The following is a 22268-nucleotide window of genomic DNA, read 5'->3' on the forward strand; positions in this document are numbered from 1 at the left end:
AAATATGATATTTGGATTTAACACTCCTAAGTAAACTATGAGAAATATTTTGATTAGTTTAAAAATTATACATGTATATCATTAAATATCACGTAATTATAAAAAAATAAGAAAAATTCAGTTGTAGATATGACAACAATAAGTTTTATCTCTATGATATTATTATTTTTAAAAACATTAATAGAAAACTGTTGTAGAACGGGTTAATTATTTTATCACTTTTATACGTTAAAACTGAACTTACAATTATTTAAACAAATAACTATATAAATCTTTTATTTTAATATATCAATGTTAAAATGATAATAAGATATGTCAATTAAAGTATAAAACCAAATTTATTAAAGAATTTTTATTAAGATTAAAATTATACTGTTCAACCATTTAAAAACAAACATTAAACTTTACAATTTATGTTACCTACTATGTAATTATTTAAAAGAAAAAATTTATTGGACATAAAATTTCTAACGGGATGGATCGAGACGGGATGAGATGAGACTGGACTGGACGAGATTTAACACCCCATTAAAAAATTACTTTAACATTTTCAACAAAAGCGGGCTTTGCTTGATTATTATGGATGGATTGTAAAAAATTAATATTTTCCACGTGATGAAGATGAAGATCATGTTTATTTTTGGTATGAGTAGCGATATTCTACGTATACACTAAAATATTGACAAAACACCGTAAAAGAGTGGCCAAGTATTTTTTTTGGAAAATTCTCATATTATACAATTAAAATTTTACAACCTAAAAGGGTTTATTATTTGTCTGAATATATGTTTTACCAGTGTTTTTTAAGTAATTTAATTTACTAATTAAGTGCATATACTTTAAAAAATAATAACTAAATTTTGAGAAAAGGTCCATTCTATTTATGGTATTAAGACGAGAAATAATATGTAAACTGAAACGGGTAATTCACATAATGAGAACCAATATATTGAACAATTTTTTTTAAAAAAGTGTCATAAATTTTAGATAAAAATAGGAAATTAAAAAATATAAGTATATAAATTCAAATGTTAAGTTTTCACTAATTTTGATATGGATGCGACATGTAACTAATTATTTTGGAACATGCAATTTTAAAATTTTGGTATTTTTGAAAACAGATATATAGTTTTTGAAAATTATAATTTTTTTGATAATTTCAACTAACTAAATAAAAAAATATTCAAAGAAAAACTCTGGTATCCTATTTTTATTTTTTACCCAATCTCTTTTAGTAAACATTGTGTAGCGAGTAATAATTTAAAAAAGAACGAACATAAGACGAAAAATTATGATTGATACGGGACGAGACGGGACTAGACGAGACGGGATGAGATGAGACGAGAGGGGATGAGTTGGGATGTGAGGAGATGGGACATGAAAGGACGTATTTCCTATTCCAAAGTAAATACGTTTAGGTTTATTTTAAAAATAATCACATGAAAACAACACAACTTTGCTACAAAACCTGGATTAATATAATTCTTAGTCAACACTTGAATATTGTGTCCCGTGCTGTAGCACGGGTTACTACCTAGCCAAAAACTAATAATTAAATTAATTTAATTTAATTTACTACATATACTTAAAGAAATAATAATTAAATTTTGAGAAAATTTTCTGTATATTTATGGTATTAAGACAAGAAATAGTATATGTAAACTGAAACAGGTAATTCAAATAGTGAAAATCAATAATTCAAGTGTCAAGCTTTCACTAAATTTGGATAAGAATTTATTATGCGACAGTTAATTAACCACTTTGGAACGAGCACTTTGAAAATTTGGTATTTTTGAAAACAATTATATACTTTTTTAAAACTATAATTATTTGGATAGTTTCAACTAACTAACAAAAAAAATATTCAACGAGAAATTTGGTATCCCATCTAATTTTTACCCAATCTCTTTTAATAAACATTGTCTAATGGATAATTATTTAAAAGAGAACGAACGTAAGACAAAAAAAAATTGGATGGATATGGGACGAGACGAGACGATATGAGATGAGACGAGACGAGACGAGACGAGAGAAGATGGGTTGGAACATGTGGAGATGGGACGGGACGGGACGTGCATTCCCATTCTAAAGTAAATATAATTATTAGTCATTTTACGAATTTAAAATTTATTTGAAATATTTGTCCCGTGCTGTAGCACGGGTTATTACCTAGTGTAATATTAAAAAGAAAAAAAAAATTTAGATATGCTACTATATCCCCTATACCTATTGTACGTACAACACAGTCCTCTATTTTCAAGTTTTACTAGATTTTAATCCGCAGTACACGGCATGCATATAATTTTATTATTATTTATATTTTATGTTGTATTTGTTTGTTAAATATTGGAAGTTTTATAAATAGAGAAATAACTAATTTTTTCGGCTGTTTGTACGGTAAAAAATTTATACTAATTTTTTAACCCGTAATATACTTCATGACCATTTGTTTGTTATATATAGTTTGTTTTGTTTAGTGTTTGAAATTCTATTTTGATTTTTAATTATTATAACAAAAAATAAGGGATCTAAATACATAAAGATTGATTGATTAAGTCACATTGTTCCTAATAATTTAATTATTTTACACAATCTTAGTTAAATCAACTTGATTTTATATGTCAAATATTCTAATATTAATAGTGTTGAAAAATAATTAAATGAGGATTTAACCCGTGTTAGCACAAATTTAATGATAATTTATTAATTCAAACATGTCCTCTTTACAACTCATCTACTATATAACCATATTATATTATATTTAAAACTTTTTTAATTTTATATATTCGTAATATTTTAAAATTTAATTAAGTATACATATATATTAATTGTAATATTTAAATAAAGGGGAAATTGGAAATAAAGGACATTTTTTTGAAAAATGTCCATATATACTTTTTAATTGTAGGTTTGGTCATATAGGTTTTATAATAATCAAAACCCAGTTTTATCCTTAATTTATAAAAAATTTAAAAAACAAAAGTATATAAAGTTAATATATTTTAAAACATTAAATTTATTTCCAAAAATAATCCTAATTCTGTATCTCAAACTTTATTTCCTAAGAAAGCCTGATTTCTCGGGAGGGATTCCCCAATAATTTTTTCAGTCGATTTTTAAACTGGAAAAAATAAATCACTATGCACCAAGTAATCAATGGACAGTTCATGACACAAAACTTGTAGTCACGGTAACAGGGAAAGTCCTCAAGGTTGAACAAATATGGAGAGCCAGTACTAGAACCACCTCCTTCCGGGTTTTTGAGATTTATTCATCAGACTTCATGAAGAAAACAGAACGGAGGATTAACTCTCTAGGGGAGGAGTCAATGCTTTTGGATAAAGGCATCACTATGCTCGCCAACGACACTAATGGATTCATTAGAAATTCCATCTATTTCAGTGGTTGTGATGGAATGGATATGTTTATCTTCAATCTCGAGACACAGAAAATTGAGACAATGCACACATGCGATCGTTCTTCTTTTCCACTTGGATTCTCTACAGCTGACTCTGAGTGGTTCATACCAAGTTGCATGCATTAAAATGTTGATCTCGACCATGCATGTTTTTTTTTAATTCAATATGTTATTTTACCCTAGTAATAATCATGTGTGCTAGTTTTTGTTTGGGTAAAAAGTGATACGATCGAAAGATAAATTACTAACAAACTAGAAAATGTGTACAAGATAACTAATGTGAGATTTTGTTGTGGAATCTGACCGTTGTTTTAAAAATTTCTAAAATCATTAGACAACTATTTCTAAATTTCGTAGAACACAATCTTAACAAATAATTACGATCTTACCTAATTATTAGATAAACATTCAGTTTTTTATTCTAAATATGCACTTTCTATATTTAGCAATCACTAAAAGTTTCAGAGTATACAATCTACTTTTTGGTAGTAGATGTCAACTAATTTTCTCATAGATAGAGTAAAAAGAGTAAAATATATTCTAACGATTTTAGAAGATAGAGTAAACCGTAGAAAGATTATACTAAAACGTTTAGAACATAGAGTAAACCGTAGAATACAAATTCTGAATTTTGTAGAATTCAGAATTTCGGGCCCCTAAACTATTTAGAACATAAACTATTCCTGAATTTAGTATAACATGTATAAAATGTTAGAACACATTATCTTAAATTTTCAGAACAGCAGAAAACGTTTTCTAAAATTTTTCTATCAAATTTTATCCATAAAAAAAATAACTTATACAATTTTTTTTTTTTTTTGTAAAAAATTATATTACCTCTATTATTGTATATCTATTTATTTTCCTATATTTCACATTTTAAAACTTGTTAAATTTGGGTTTTTCAATTTCTATGGGTAATTTTGGTAAAAATGACCATTTCCCAAAAAAGGTGTATATGGTCAATTTTTTTTTAGTGATCCTTTATTTCCAATTTTCCCTTCAATAATGTGAATCAAAGCTCATAAATATTGGAAAACAAAATGCGAATCAAATTGTTGTTTTCTTTGTTTGCAAATGATACATAGATAGAAGGTATGGTTAAATATATCATTCTATTTCCATACTGATTTTGCTATAATTTTTTGTAGTTAGAATAGAATGTAAAAATTTTAGGAAACCAAAATTTGGATTAATGATATTTTTGGAAATTTTTTAGGGGTTAATGTTGTAAATAAAAATTTAAATAAACAAAACTATAAGGACATAACACAAAATGTACTTCAAAAATGTTAATATAGATTTAGTGGCTTTATTCTACACATTTTAACTTGATTCTTAGTTTGCAAATGCACAAGTTGAATTAGAGCGGGTTTTTTCTTTTTACTTACAAAGCTTCTTGTTACAGATAATTGAAGGATTACTACAGAGAATACTTGTTCTGAATCTACGTCTTTGACCAAAAAAAAAAAAAAAAAAAATCTACGTCTTTTGCCAATACATATGAATAGAAACAAAACTAAAATAGAAACACTTAAATTTACTCAAAACATAAAGTAAAATTAAGTAAAAACAAAGCTAAAATAGATTCAAAGAAAAAATATGGATCAGAACTAATGAAAAAAAGAGAAACAACATTTTTATTTCTTTTATTACTTTCTTATAAATCTCTATATACTTATTTAAGCAATATTGTTAAATTTTAACCCTACTATCATGTGGCATATTATAAAAAATACCATTGAATATATACATATTTGAGAACCAAAAAATAAAATCATATAAATTGTTATACAAAAAAATTTCTAAATAAAAAAGATATCACCAAGATATACTCAGATTTTTTAAATATGCCAGCCCTACAGATTAACATAGTTATTTTTTTTTAGTGTATATTAATTGTTTTCTTTTATTTTTCAACTCAAAAAGTCTTGTAAAATCAGAAAAAAATCATAGTTTTCAAATATTTTATAAACTAGATAATGACCCGCGCTGGTAGCGCGGGGAAATAACCAATTTTATTATTTTTGTTGATTATTATGATTATAACTATTACTATAATTATTTGACATATTATATAATATAGTATTTTATGGTGTGTTTTGAATCCTATAATAGTAATTGTTTTTTTCAATATAAAGATTAGTACATATGATTGAAGCTGTGTATATTAGAATTAGCATGTAATGTAGTTACTTACTTATAAGGGTTATTTTGTATTATTTTCATCGGCCATCACCTAATTTTTCACGAAGTGCAAAATAGATGTCAATAAGTATAATTTTTCAGTATGTTTAGCCCATTGTCAAGGGCCCAGTCCAAGATTCATCCCTTCATGTTTTTCTTTCTTTTCCAGCAAAACAAACATAATAATTTTTTTCTTCTTCTTCTCTCTACAACTCGACGAAATCTCTCCTTCATATTTCTAATCATCGATTTCTTTTTCGAAAAGTCCAACCTGAAATATGCGAGAATCAACCCGTTGCTGCTGGGTCACGAGAGATTGCAAGATGGATTCTAAATCGAGGTATGTTTAGGATCAGTAATTAGGTCAAGTAAGTTTATTATTTGGACATAATTAGTAGAAATCTTCTTACTGATGTAATGTTTGAAAGAATTAGTTTAAAGATGTTCAGTACGAATTGAGCTTCAATCTGTAATTTTTGTTTTTTTTTTTATTTTCAATTGGAAATCTTTCAAATTGTTAAATTTGATACGAACTGTATTAACCGATGTCTGATTCTAATAAATTGCTAGAGATTGAGTATATTGTAGTTTTCTTATTGTATACATTAAATTAGCTCCACAAATGCAACCAAGAAGGTAAATATTAGAATCATATTCGTTTTTGGGGTTTTCTAGTTTCTTGTAATGATGACATATGCGGTTTGGGTTTTGGTGTGTTGGTACTTCACAGCTCTACAAAAGGAGCTTTAAACATATGATTCTATCTTCTATGATATGGTGGCTAGTAAGGAGACCTTGAAAAACATAAGAAATCATATTACAGCCAATAAGATCAAGAGTTCTTGTTCAAGGGGCTTCAGTATTGTCGGGTCAATTCTTGCATGTGTTTTTTAGCATTATAATTAGGTTCTTGTTCTTAAACTAAGTTAAACTTAAACAGAAGAAAATATTAAATTCCCGAAAATCAACTTAAAGAGAAGCAAACATAAACCCATAAATCTCTTAAAATACAAACCTTGAATTATTTTTGAAAGCTTGAAAGTTTGAAAGTCCTAGGTTGTAAAGTTTGATTACATAGAAAATGGTTTATTGAAAAGAAAAAAAGAAACTAATGAAAGCCAAACATAACAAAAGCCTTATTCTACCACTTGATTCAGGTCATTTATATTCAGTATCCTACATATTCTGAATCATTGCTATCTCCATTGTCCTCCACATAAGGGAGATCCTCATTTTGTTTTTCACTTTCTGCTTTCACAATCTTCACTCCCTTCTTCTCCTCAACTTTTTCCAATTTGATTGCCTTCACACTCATCAGCTTGTCGTCTCTTTTTTTTAACGTGATTGATTTCCTGAAAATCTTCTTGTTGGTTGAGTATCCTTCATTGCTTTCTCTAACTCTCTTTGATGATGGAGTAGCAAAATCAGAAGCAGATGCTTCACTGCTAGTGGTAAGCATGTAATCCTGAATTTGAACATTAAACAAATTAAATTCACTTTGCACTTTATCCAAAAAAGTATAAAATTTATCATATATATGTCTATAAATAATATTAAAGAAATAACTACCTGATCACCATAAATGATTTGAGATGGGTTGCCTTGTCCTTCTGAATCATCAAGTTCATCTAACTTCACCACATATGTGCTTGGAGCTGCATTAATGGCAACACATACGATATATTAGTATCTCTATGATTAATCTTATAACACTACGGCTAGCAAATGGTACTTACATCAGCATCATAAACCCCATCAAGTAGGTCATTTGCAAATTAATCTTACAACACTACGGCCACCATGATGTTTTGAAAGTCGGGCAATGTGAGGTACACATCATCAGAGATGGAGACACATGGGGTTACATGAGTGTTGTTCACAAAACCCATCTTAAACGAATGGTTAGTAACCCTGAACTGGCCTCTCACCTGAGTTGTCCGAAATTTTCAATGACTCTCCACTCACCTTTTATTACCTGCCTCTCAAACTTGCTAACAAGTCATTTCTTGACGGAAGCATGAATCTTGGTGCCCTGGTTATGATAGTAAAACAAAAAAAAACATAGTCGTTAAAAAATTGTGTGTTTGATGGTGATTAAATAATAGAATAAACTATTATAATTTGTTTGTTTAAAACAAACTTACCTTGTGGTCAGCTAACACCATCTCCATTGTTTCTCCAGATTGGGCAGTGTACTGGAAGCAGATGTGTAGGACCTTAACTTGAACTCGCCACATGCTTTTGTAAGGTTTGACATCAGGAAGGTAAATCATAGCCATGAGACCATTTACTTTGAGAAACTCTTTTGTTTAAAATAATAGGATAGCTGGTCGGGTGTTTGTGGTGATGGGTTGTAGAATATTGCTAATAGTCCGTTTATATAGAGAATGAAGTAGCGTTTAGGTTACCTTTCACTTCAAGGGATAAGTGTTTAAGCTTATCATCAAGAAAAGATCATTTGAGATAAAAGATCTTACATGGAATATTTTCTAATTTCATGCTCAATGTATGCTCTCATATTTGACAGCAGGTACTTAAACGGTTTTACGATTTGGTAGATATGGTAGTTGTGTATTCAAGATATTCTCTGTTCAGATTCATAGATTAGTGGAAAGTCAGATTGTAGTTTTGATATTGAAATCTTTGTGATTTTGATGAGATACTGCAGGATATTGTTAGGGTTGCGAATCAGTTTTTAGTGGAATCATAGCGACGCCAGGATATTGTTAAGGTTTAATTGTTTCTCGTTTTTTTTTTATATTTTTTATAAGCAGTCTTTCAAATGGGCTTCTCATGGGCTCATTTTATTTTTATTCCAAACGTTTTATTGTAATAGGTAATTATACGATTGCTATTTTTTGCTAATCATTTTCTGGTTACAACAAATTAATATTAAGATTCTGTTATTATATTTTGTAATTAAATACAGTGGGATTTTGTGTAATATCCCACATGGGATAGGGTTATTTGTTTAAAGGGTTGCTTAAATAATATAATATAGATATTTTTCAACAATATTTTTAAACAATAATAAATTTTATAAAACGATTTTATGTTTTTATAGCCAATATTTTTGAAATTATTTAATGAAATTATTTTAACTGATTTCATTTATTGTTTCAGAAATCTTAGGAAACAATAATAAACTATTTAGAACAATTATAGACTTTAATTTTATTTATAAACCTAAGAATAAATATATGCATCCCTAAATCATTTAATAATGACATATATATTTTAAAACTAAGATACAACATTTATTATATTTTAAAAATATATAATATTATATCTAATTGATTAAATATTTGTTTGCACTGCACGTCTATGCAGTGACATTTTATTAAAATCTAAGAAATCTCAAATATTTTATTTTATTCAATATAATATATATAACAAAAACAAATCAAAAAATTAAATTGAGATTTTTAAACATGATCTCTTCAATACATATTTTGTTTTCTTTTTAAGATTTTACCAAATTTATATGATTAACGGATTTAAACATTATATCATGTAGCCAAGATGGGTTCAAATCAGAGTATGAAACTAAAAAAAAAAAATGTAAAAAATTATAAAATGTATAGCACGGGTAACTATCTATATATTCCCATGTGCTAACTATATAGAATGAAATATTCTTCAATCAAGATATACTCAGATTTTTTATACATGTGGGTCCTACAGATTAATGTATTTCCTTTTTAATTGTTTTTTATTTTATTTTTCAACACATAACTTATATACTATATTTTTAAATAATGAAGAGGCTTAAATCATTATATAAACTATTTTTTTCCTTTTTTGATTAAAAATTATCAAAATCATAACAAGGTATCAAAAGTATAAATTTCCAATTTACATAAGTTAATGCTTTTTATTTTTAACTTAATCCGTATTAATAAAATTTATACAAAAAAAAGAAATCAGAATACATTTATTCATAAATCAACTCACAAAATCTCAAATTTATAATAAATATATTTTAATCAATTAGAATTAAAAAACCTAGTTTCATCAATATATCAATAAAACAATTATTTATAACATTAATATTATATTATAGCATATGGTATTTCAATAACTAGAAATCCAATCTTTCTTACAAATAATTTTAACCTTAATTTTTTAAAAACATTTACACAAATTTTTTAACTAGAAAATCGTAAATGATAATTATGATCAATCATAATATTAGTTATCCTTAAATAATTATTTTGATAATTCGAAATAAAAATAAAAATAGTTATCCAGAGAAAACTATTTAACATCCACTATCTAAACAGTGCGGGTTACAGTTTTTTTTGCAAATTTTTAACACTTGTCAATCTTATTTTCTAAAAGATATCGCCCATCCACAATTAATTCAAAATTTGAGAGGATTTGATATATATAATTTAATATAATGAGATGATTAAGAAATCGACTTAATTCTCTATCGTAGGAGAGGTAATATATTGTCCTGTCACACTATTCAAAACATATCTATACTTTACGGGGTAACTTATTTGATACTTTTAAATATTCAAATTTTATGATTTTGCACTGAGATCTATGAGTTTTAGTAACAAAAATATTTTGTTATACTCCATTCTACTTCCCGCTCATGTAATTTTCATGCACCTTAATTCATTTTTTACGTTGACTCAATACCGCTATAATTCATAAATAAGATCACGAGTAAATAAAGGTTTCTTGATTTTACCAATTATAAAAAGTTTAAGCAATTATATCCAAAACATAATAATGGTAAGTCGTTAATTTATTGTACCGACTATAGTCAAAACCGGAGTATGAATCTAAATAAATTAAATTTATAAATTATACAATAAGTAGAATAAACTAGATAAAGATACTACTATTATTTTGTAACTAATAAATCAAAATTTAGGTAAATATTTCCCCACAATGCGGGTTATCATCTAGACATCTAGTATGTAAATATTTTACCATACAAAACAAAAAATAATGGGTTTACTAAAATAAGTTTGGAATGGCCTTCACCCAACCTATAACAAGTTGTAGTTTGAAACTTTGAATTCATTTGATACAACATTTTAATCTATAATAAACTAGGTACTATATTTTAACCCGCGGTATACCACATGATTATGTTTTTTTATTATATTTTATATAACTTACTATAAAAACATTATGTTGGATCAAATATATGTTTTAAACTTTTTTTACAATCATATTGAGATATATGTAATTTTATTTGCTTTATCTATTTAAAAATTATTATTTTCATTTGAAATTTAATTAATCAAAATTCTTTTATTTTGGAATTTAATCAATCAAAATTAGTTGTTGTGAAAGTAAGCATCTATTAATATGTATAATACTTTGCAGTTCGTATAAAGTTATTTAAATTTTATTCACCAATTTGAAATTAGTTAGTTTTGTACAGAACCTCTTATTTATTAAAAAAAAAGTTAGTTTTGTATATAAGTATGATGGAGCGGGTTAGTGTTGGTTTTTAACTCCTTTCGTATAATCACAAGTTTTAAGATATTTTGTTTGTGTTTTTAGACCAACCCGCAAAAATATATAAGTTTACTAATATTGACCTAATTCTCATCACATACTTGTGATTATTCTTAGTTTAGGTTTGGACCTGTGGATAAATAAAATTTTCCATAAAGTATTGTTGCTTTTTTAATATTGTGCATATGTTAAATTGCTAAAATCTGTATTTACACAGATTTAGTTTTATTATTACAAAGTTAGTAATATTATTGATATTACTCATAGGACTAAATTTGATGTATTCACTATTTAAATTGTGCAACAGGATATATATTTGTATTTGACATCATAACTCTATAAATGATACATTTTTTATGTCAAAAAACATATATCATTTTGTGGAGGTTAAAACAAAAAATATATATAGTATAATAAAATTATACATTGTTAGTTTATTTTTATATTTTTTCTACCCATTTTGACAGCAATTGCTCTATCCATGTTAACATAGAAAACTTTAAACAATTTATAAAACAAAACATGTATAATTGAAAATCGGTTAGTATTTTGCAAATCTTTGGAAATAAATTTGCCAAACCAATTATGGAAAATCAAAATTGAATAAGGTTAGATATTATAGTTTCTTTTTTCATTAAAACATTATAACACTTGTAATTAAAAAAGAAATAGAAATTGATGTTGTTTAGATATTTTAGGAAAACGTGTATTTACATACTTGATATTGCTAATTTTGATTTTTTAAAAATACTTTTGTATTAAATGTCTTAATTACAATGGCATAGAATGTAAATATTGCCCAACTTCAAGCCTTCTTTGCTAAAACTGCTGTGAAAATGTTAATATAGATTATCTCGTACGTTGCATGGATTTGTTTTCTTTTTTTTTTTTTTTTTTTTTTTTTTTTTTTGTTGTTTTCTTCCGTCTGATATTTAGACTTTTAATTTATATTGATTTTTTCAGAAACTTAAAAAGTGTTTAATTTTTGTTAACTTGTTTTAAAGATTTAACTAAAAACGTCTACAATAGTTAATAGAAAGATAATTATTTATCATATTTGCATTAAACTTAGGAATATATTAAAGCATCTAGTCCAAATTCTAATCTACAATTAGAACATGTTGTTTTATAATGTAACCATATTCCAATACATTCATGGTGGAATTTATGATTGTAACGTAGAGTGTTAATATTGTCAGGTCTTCATATATTTTCAAGGCATACTAAACATTCAGTGTGTTCTTCTTTTATGGCTTATCTTTGTATAATTTCTAGGTTTTGTATTACCACTTTTCTAAAGCAATGCCTATAATCAGGTTATAATTGAAATCAATGCATAGTAGGATGGGTTTTCCTTCAAAATTAATGCATTCAATACTATACGTTCAATATAATGCATTTAATATTATGAACGGAGAAAACGAAAATGCATATGCAGTGTATACGAAAAAAGTCAATATGGGTAAAATATGAAATTGACCAATTTTAGGTTAATCAATTTATTACATATTTTTTCATTTGTTTGCAAAAGTAAAGTTTTCAAAGTTTTATGTCGTTTTCATCTTCTTTACAAATATGTAATACATTATATATATTCTATTAATGTAAAAAAGATAAAACAAAAAATGAAAATAGATTCATATTTAATCTATACTAATAAAAGTATGAGCTATAAGCTCCTAAGTCTATCCATGTAGGATTTTAAACAACTAATCAGGATTAGACATGTCACTAATTAACAATTTTTAAATCTCCAGAATTTTCTATATTAAAATATTTTTTAAACAACCAATCGTGATCAGACAACTCAATATTTAACATTTTTGAAATTATGTTAAATTTCTATATTAAAATACTTATAAAAAAGTGTATTTACAATGTCCCACATCGGCTAGAAAGATTTAGACAATGGCTGAGAACCATTATAAATAAGACTAATATGCTTCCAACTATGAATGAGCAGGAAGCTTGATTTATCAGGCGTCCAAATTTTTTTTTTTAAAGTTTAAAATATTATAATTATCCAAACTTTTAAAAAGTTTAAATATTATAAATATTTAAACTTTATAGGATGTTTAAAAATATTATAAATACCTCCATAGAAAGTTTAAAATATTATAAATATTTAAACTCTATAAGAAGTTTAAGTATTATTAATATTTAGCTATAAAATTTTTCAAAAGTTCAAATATTATAAATATTTAAACTTTATGGGATGTTTAAAACTTAATAAATATTTAAAACATTAAATCGGGGTTCGACATGTCATTCATTAACATTTAAAATTTCTTGAATTTTCTATATTAAACGACCAATTGAGATCAGACAACTCAATATTTAATATTTTTGAAATTATGTTAATTTTCTATATTAAAATGACTTATAAATAAGTGTATTTACAATGTCCCACATCGACTAGAAAATTTTAGACAATGGCTGAGAACTATTATAAATAAGACTAATATGCTTCCAACTATGAATGAGCAGATAGTTTAATTTATCATGCGTCCAAATTTAAAAATTTTAAAAGTTTAAAATATTATAATTATTAGAACTTTTTAATATTTCAAATATTATAAATATTTAAACTTTATAGGGTGTTTAAAAATATTATAAATACATCCATAGAAAGTTTAAAATATTATAAATATTTAAACTCTATAAGAGGTTTAAGTATTATTAATATTTAACTCTAAAAAATTTAAAACATGTTTTTATGTATGACTTTATAGATGATTTGATATTGTTTATGTAAAATTATCTTTTGGGTCAATGGAAGAAGGGTTGACATCGCAAGATCTTGATTTGATGCTATTTGAGTTAATTTTTGAGGTTTAAAGAAGAAGGATCGATGACAAGCACAAATGTTTTATTAGCTATACATGTGTTCATATTACTTTCTCTACAAGTAATTTGCAATTTTGTAGTATTAAAGATTTTGGTTTGAAAAGTTTCAATATGTGTGGATCTAAAACCGAGTAAGTATACAGGTGAAAGTATCAATAATTGGCTGAATGTAGTGACTAAGCTGGCCCGTAAAATTGCACAAAATTTTACGAGACAAGAGGCAATGATTTCGATATTTGAGTTTCATGGGTTAATAAGTTGTGTGGTAGTCTAAAAAAGATTATAAATGATTATTCAGTGGAAGAATGTGAGGAAGCTGATGAGGAAGAAGAAGAGTATAATGAAGAACCAGACGGTAAAAGTAACGATGACATTTATCATGAAAATTTGACAATGAAAATGTTGAGAAAGAATATGAAGAGTAAGAAAACAGTGAAAAATAAATCACGAAGACATATATAATAGTGATCAATTATAATATGAGAAAAAAAGATTAATTTATGATTATAAAAATATTTTGTTTGTCTGATGGTCAAAGAAACGGTTTAGAATATTCTAGGTCACCAGTTCGATCCGCCTTGCCTGGACGTCCAATTAATTTCATGATTCTTTTGATCAGATTTGAATTTTTAACACAAGTGACTTTTATATTTTTTAAAAGTAAAATTTTCACCAATCAATTGTATTTTAAAATTTTATATAAGCTAATATTTCATAACTGTCATCAATCATATATAATTTTTACCAAAATATATCAAACAAACCCACGCGTAGCGTGGATTCAAAACCTAGTCAATACAATAAAAGAAGGATGTGTTGCATTCCTGGTGTGACACATCAGCTTTAACATTGAAACATGACTTCATACATCAATTAAAGTCAATAGCCAATAAAAATATATGAATTATTATAGCTAAGATTTCTAAACCAATTAAAAAAATATGTGCCACATCACGTTGTCTTTTACTTCATAAACCCTCACCGATATAAAAAAAAAAAAAAAAAAAAAAAAAAAAAAAAAAAAAAAAACAGTAAGTCTCTTATTGTTTGTTCTTCTCCTTCACAATAAAAGACATAAAGAGAAGAAAAACAAAAAGAATCGTCACAAAGCTTCGCCTTCGATGAAACAAACATAAAGAGAAGAAAATGAACCAGACATGGAAGAAGCATATATAGGTCATCCACCATTTGATTAAATCCCACCATTTGATTAAATCGAACAAGAATTTCATCAAAATCTACAGATTCTGAAATCAAATTCTCCAATCATCAAGTATTCTTTGGAAGAAGAGGTGAGATTAAAAATTAGGATAGGGAAGAAATTTGAAAATATAGAATAGAGAGAGAGAGACACACAATGATATGAAGAAGAAAAAAGAAGAGAAGAGAGACATAGAGATATCAAGTCCTCAGGGAAGCCCCTCCCTAACCACACAATTGTCGTAGGATATACACACGATAAATAATTCACAAAAAAGCAACTTGGGCATGACAAAGTTCATGAATTTCTTTTAGAATTGCAAGTACACTTGAGGTAAAGATGCTGTTTGTATTTAAGCTTTTAGGGTTGCTTCAAGAAGAAATATTAGTGTTTGTGTAAATTGACTCACCTCTTCTTTGTTGACTTAGGTCTTGAATGAAGATGATATTGAAGGAATTGCTGCTTTGGACCAGAACGTTTTCTTTTTTCAAGTTTTAGTACAATACAGGTTACTTACTACTACTTCTACAACTCATTGTCTTCTTATTCCCCTTTTGATCTTAGTAAATTTCAAAAGCTTCATTTCTGGTTTGTAGCATGGAAAGCTTGATGTTTTGATCTAAGTGGCATGCTTTGGTGATTGCTTTGATTTAGGGGTACAATATTAACACGACCTTAGTTAAATATTATGCAACTGCCAAGAATTATTTAGATTAACCCTAATAAGATTTTGGAGGTGATACAAGACATCAGTTCCACATTGATAGCAATTTGATAGTAATTAGCTTTTCAAGAGGGACAAGTAATCTATTTGAGATTAATCCTGAGAGAGAGGAAAAGTCTCCATTGCTGCTATCAATCATTAATAGGACAAAGAAAAGCAAACAACAGATGATAGATTGGAACCATGGTCGGTTATGTAGTTAGCAACATCTAGAATGGTTTGAGGCGCACTTCCAAGTGCAAGCAGGCTTCAATATATGAGTTATGGGCCGAACAAAACAACCGAATTCATCACAACACTCGTCGCTCACCTACTACAATCACACACCAGATAGAGAACACCATCAAATTTCTTTGTAATGGCAAGTGAAATTCTCCAGCTTTGGTTCTCCTTTAGTTGATCGGAAAATCAAAATCCTCTTTGTAATGGTCGCAACTCACAACAGCAATTCACCTTTCCTTCTTCTGAATACAAGTTTCATCACTCTTAATACTCTTAGTTGCATTTGTTTTCTTTACTTTTTCTTATTACAAAATATTTTTTATGGGTTTCAAATATTTAGGTTTTATTAAAAAGACTTTTGAAACGTCTTAGGCCTTCTTGGATAAAAGTTGTGAAAGCATGATTAGTATCATTTTGTGTAATATATTTTTACATAGTTACAGGAATCAATATTTTAGTGCCGATGTGTAAAGAAACTAATTTGTATTCGATTTTGTGTGTCACATTCCATTTTCAAGAAACTGAGTGTTCTCTGTTTTGTGGTCACCTTTCAATTTTCAGGAAATCTACTTTTAATGGACGGTTTACAAACAAGCAGTGATAAGAAAAATGTGGGTTTTCATTAACAAAAGAGTTGGATAGTAACGCAAGTGTGTTTCCATAGACATTTAGCTCATATGTTAAAGTTTAATGTCTTTATAGATTGTTTTGGGAGGCAGTTAGGACCACATCTTTGTTACTCGTTTTATCCTTTTCCTTCTCCAAGACTGTTCTGAAGCTGGATTGGAGTTCCTGAGGATCACCAAAGCTGTGGTATCCAAGGTATTTACTCATTTTTTAAAGATGAATCTTTGTTTTCTGTTATCCAAGAAATAAAAAATTCAAGTATCATATGAAAATAGAAATAATACTAAAAATACAAAATAACCATTAAATTATCAAAAACTTATGAAATTTGATATCAAAGAACATATATTACATCATGAAATTAGAAAAATTCAAATCAGAACAAAAATTAGAAACCCAACCACACGGCGTAGCACGGGGTTAACCTAGTATTGTATAATTTTTCTATGTCTCTAAAATAGTTTCTTAGTGAGATTAAGAGAAAATATGTGTCCAAATCAAACTATAGATTTGATTAAATCTAAAACAACAAAGTGTAGAATGAACCGAATCAGAAGAAGTACTCAGAAAAACAGAAGCAAAGGGAGCTGTGAATGTTTCTTCAAATGAATCCACATATTTGATTAAAATATAGAACAACAAAGTGTAGAATGAATCAGTTGGTAAGAAGAACTCACAAAATCAGAGTATTATTTAGGGATTCATATACAGAATAATCTGTAACAGTAAAATTGGATTGGATCGGAAGAAGAAGATGAATTAGAGTTTGGTGAGCAGTTTTTCCTCTTCAAACAAACAAACACGTCGGGTCTTGGCCTATTAGGTTTTCCTGAGAAGAGCAACTCTAGAGAAGAGAGAGTGTAACATCCGCGAACCAGATTGTGAGTTTTGGGGATGGGTGTCGATCGACACCAAGGGAAGTGTCGATCGTCACCAGCAATTTCTGTTTCGATCTGCTTGTTTTAAATCATCGATTTGGAGCGGTTTGGTTTAAGTAGAATCCCAAACCGGGATATATATGTGAGAAGTCGACTTGATGATTTCGGGAAAGTCACTTTTTTGCCGTTTTAGAGATAATTAGAGAGAAAAGAGAGAAGAGAGAGTGTTATTGGGGGATTTTGGAGATTCTAGGCTTGTTTGATGAAATCTGTTCCTATGGAGTGGCGATCTTGTGCTAGGAATAAAGGAGAAGTCTTCTAAGGTGTGGGATTCGTCAGTTTGGATCAGAAACTTCCTGCAAAACAGGTCAGTGCATGACCATGGCTGATCTAAGTCTGAGATTTCCTTTGTCTTGCTTGTTATGTGTTGTTTGTGGTGTTTTCTTGCTTTTTATGGTTGCTATAGGGTTCCTACGGTTTCATATGGCTTTTGGGTCGAGTTTTGGGCGGATTGGAGGTGAAGAGAAGCGAGATTTGACTCTCGACTTCGAGCAGATAGCGTCTGCGGAGTCAGTGTCAAACGACACCATGTGGGTGTCGGTCGACACCAAGGAGCAGTATTAATCGATACTGAGAGGCAGTGTCGGTCGACACGAATAGCCTGTGTCGGTTGATACTTGGCTGGTGTCGGTCGACACCACCCTTTTCAGCGATACCTGTTTTTCTGGTTTGTTGTGTTTGTTTGTTGATTGTTTGATATTGAAATCTCAGTTGCTTGTGTGTATAGTCCGGTAGATGGGAGGATTGCCTCACTAAGTATTTATGATATACTTACGCATCTCAATTGTTGTTTGTGGTGTGAAGGTATGTGACGTGGAATCATGGTGTTGAGGAGGAGGATGATCTAGGGTCTCGGTTGTGTGTTGTTGGTTATAGATTGTTATGATGTTGGAATCTGGTTTAGTAGTATGCTAGGTTGTTGGATAGAATGATTAGGAATGTTCTTGTATTGATGATAGGTTGGAGATTGTTATTGTTGTGATGTTTACGCTGTGCATATTGGTTGTTGTTGGCTTAATGTTGACTTGTGGGTTGGTTGATTTAATTAAGTAGTATAGGATGCTTAATTATTTTATTATTATTATTAAAAAAAAGGGGTCGAGTTGTTTCACTTTGGTATCAGAGCCCTTACGGTTCTAGGGCGGGTTAATGGATGGTAGCAAGCGGTTTAGAAATTTAATTGGTTTAATTATTTTCCTGTTGTTTGATGCATGATGCTGTGTGATGGAATTGATTATGAGTAGTTAGTCAATTTGCATCTGGTATGGAGTCCTAGTATCATCCTCTTCGAGCCTTCAATGAGATTCCACAGTAAGATGTGTTATTTGTGCGGTTTGATTTGTGTGCTTAGTCTTCTATCTTGGTAGTGCAGATGGTTAGAGTTGGTGCTGTTGCTGGTCGTGGACGCGGACGTGGTCGTGGACGTGGACGTGGTCGTGGTAGGGGCAGAGGTCCAACGGTTAGGGATAGAGTGTTTCAGAGTGTGACAGCTAAAGACCAACCAAGATTGCAACAAAGCACCAAATCGAAGTACTAACCAGCTCAACAATGGCGAACAACAACTCTGTAAAGAAGAGAACAATGGTGCACTCATTTAAATGAATCGGTGCTCAAAGGATGTTGAAAAATAGGTCGTTAGATGCAGAACCAAGAGGCGAAGCTGGGATAGAAACGACTTAAAAAGATTTGAAGAAACGAAAGTTCAAGATTCTCGAGAAAATTTTCTGTTAGACTTTTTCTCGAGAAACGAATGAGAAATTTTCATTTTGTTTTGATACCATGTTAACAGCTTTATAAATGACAAAATAAATTTCTAATTAAACTGTAAATGCGATTATACAAGTGGTTTTATAGTAGAACTAAGATTAAGTAAAAGGAAGCTTAACCCAACTAAGTAATTATATAACATTATATGCTAATACATCTTGACTTGTTTACTAAAATTGTCCTCGGGACAGATAATTCCATGGTAGTCGTCGTTACTTGCTTCTTGCAGCGGCTATGGAATATTAAAAGCTGCTTCTTGAATGAGGTTGGTTAAACTAGGCAAATATGACATATCATTTATATACCAAACACGAATGGTGACTAATAGAAGTCTAAGAGCTTCTTCGTTTCTAAACTTGTGAAACCATACACTACCCGAAAACATGGCTTTTTTTACCAACAAAATCGTCTTAAATCAGTCGCAAAGTTGGTATGTGTGACTATTTAAGGACTGTTATAAAACGTCGCTAATATTTGGTCGCAAAATGATTTGGTCGCAAAAACGTCGCTTATTTGCGACGATCTTAAGACAGTAGTTGCGGTCGTTAATTAGCGACTACAGAAAGACAGATAAAGACCGTCGTAACTCTATAGCGACTCATTCACGCAGTCGTAAACTACCACTTGTTTTAGAAGATATATTAGTCACAAATTTGCAACGTTTCGAAGACTGATTTAATACTACAAAGTTTAGGATGAACTTAAAAAGTAACAAATTTTGGTTCTAAAGTAGTCGTTGTTTCAGACTTTCAGTGACAGAATAGTCGCAAAGAAGTCAGAATGTTTTGTGACTGACTGAAGACTAAGTATTTTAGTCGAAAAACCGTGACGTAATTACAACGAATTTACTACTTGGTTTGTGTTTTTTTTTTAAATGTAAATGGTCGCAAATCAGTGAAACTATAGCTATTTTTTTTACTGTATACAAATGATTTGAAAAAAAATACCTGAAATTGAAATAAAATTCCGAATGTGAATGATATTAACCAAAAAGATACAAATCATTCATTAATCCTATCCAGAAAATAGTTCTAAGCTAAGGGAGATAGAATACACAAACCAAAAAATAGTTATAGTGGCTTAAGAGAGATAGAAATAGTTAGTTAAGTATGAGAGGATGATACTGACAAAGGAGAAATGGTTGGTGAAGCAGCTGGTGAAGTGATTGGTGAAGTAGCCGGTGAACTAGCTCCTGAAGTGGTTGGTGCGGGTGGGTTGACATTGGCCGTTGTGGGAGGAGTGATGTTGGCTGTTGGGGCTGCTGTGGTGAATGGCGCATGGACTGGTGGTTGAGTAGACATGAATTCTGCAACCCTGGGATCACTGGTCTTCAAGTAGGAGACGAGCATCTCCAAGGTTGCAATGCGGTTTTCAGCCTTACATTGCTCCTCATCACATCGAGCATCTTCTCTGACACGTCGAGTATTTTCTTCATCTTGATCAGCGAGCTTACGATGAGAAACCTGAAGTTGTTCTTGAATCTCTAACAGCAAAGTAGGACTAGAGCTTGGACAAATTGCCTTTCTTTTCCCTTTGGTGATTATCTCGGAGAGACTACCAAGTCCAAAGGGGGTTCCCTGGCATCTGTTACAGTACACTAAGACAAATAAAGAGATGATCATTAACAAGACAAACATAATGAAAGAGAAACAGGGATAAGCATTAACAAGACAAACATAATGAAAGATTCATGATTATTAGTTGTTATGTAAAAATGACTTATAGGAATATCACACAAAACCATATAATCAACATCGAGGATTCTCAAGCATAAGTCAATAGTATATCAACATCAAGGATTCTAAGCATCATTAGTATATCAATCAAAATCAGATACTTAGCTTAGCAAAATAAGACAATCATCAAAGGCAAAACAAAGACAATTGTACAGGAAATTACCTTCGGAAAATGTCATATTTTCTTGAATGGGGAGGGTTGGATGAGTAGATTCTGGCGAGGAGTGGTCTGTAGCATCAGGGCCATCAAACTCCATTTGAGACATTACCCCTTCTATGTTCTTCTCATATGTCTCAACAACTTGTTTAGCCTTCTGATCAACAAAACATCCCTCTGCTTTTGTATATGTTACGACAAACACCTCTCCAAGCAATACAGGACGTCCCATTTTTTCTTCCTACAATGGATAAAAAGAATTTTAATTGTGCAAAATGAAATATTTAAATGAAATAATTATAGTTAGTTTAAACAATTTACCAACTCTTGTTGAATTTGCAAGTAAGATTTCTGGTCGGATAGATGTTTGTGGAGTCCAAGACCGCCACGATCAGAAGTACGGGCTTGGGATGCATTAGAGCTCTTCTCCATAGCTTCGGGTGTGTCCTAATGCTCCCACATTTGTTTTCAGAGCGTAGGATCAATCCAAATCGGTTGCTCACCACTCTTCTTTGCTTAGCTTACAATTGCTTTCATTCTTTCTTCCCCTATCCTCAAAAACCCTTCTCTCACAAGCTCAGTAATCGCAACATCCCAGTTGTATTTTCGCTACACAGTACAACAATGTAAAGAAGTGTCAAATAAGTAAACAGAAGAAAAATTCATTAACTAAGAAAAGTAAAAAAAAAAATAGAAACTGTGTCAAATATTACCACAAAGAATCTAAAATATCTCTCTCGTATGTGTGAGGGCGTAGCCTTCCAGCTGAAGTATGGACCATCAAACTTTCCCCTAAAAATCCCAGAAATAACACGAGATAGCTTTCCTTTGTCTCGTCCAAACCTGTTACATAAATATGAGAGTGTTAACTTATAAACTACAAGCCATCAAACATAAACAAATGAATCACAAAACGATAATCTAATGTAAAGAGTATACCTTTACAATAGTGGATATGGC

At 29.4% G+C, this 22268-nt stretch overlaps 1 long non-coding RNA gene across 1 annotated transcript; it reads left to right on the forward strand.

Annotated features, from left to right (window-relative positions):
* The first annotated feature begins 5775 nt into the window (after positions 1 to 5775).
* Positions 5776 to 8620, forward strand: LOC147927077 (uncharacterized). The gene is made up of 3 exons (XR_015581946.1): positions 5776 to 5945; positions 7788 to 7869; positions 8274 to 8620. It is a non-coding gene; the product is annotated as an uncharacterized LOC147927077 (long non-coding RNA).
* The last annotated feature ends 13648 nt before the right edge of the window (positions 8621 to 22268 follow it).

The sequence above is a fragment of the Camelina sativa genome, chromosome 15 (genome assembly GCF_030686135.1).
Source record: "Camelina sativa cultivar CO46 ecotype springtype chromosome 15, ASM3068613v1".
NCBI lineage: Eukaryota > Viridiplantae > Streptophyta > Magnoliopsida > Brassicales > Brassicaceae > Camelina > Camelina sativa.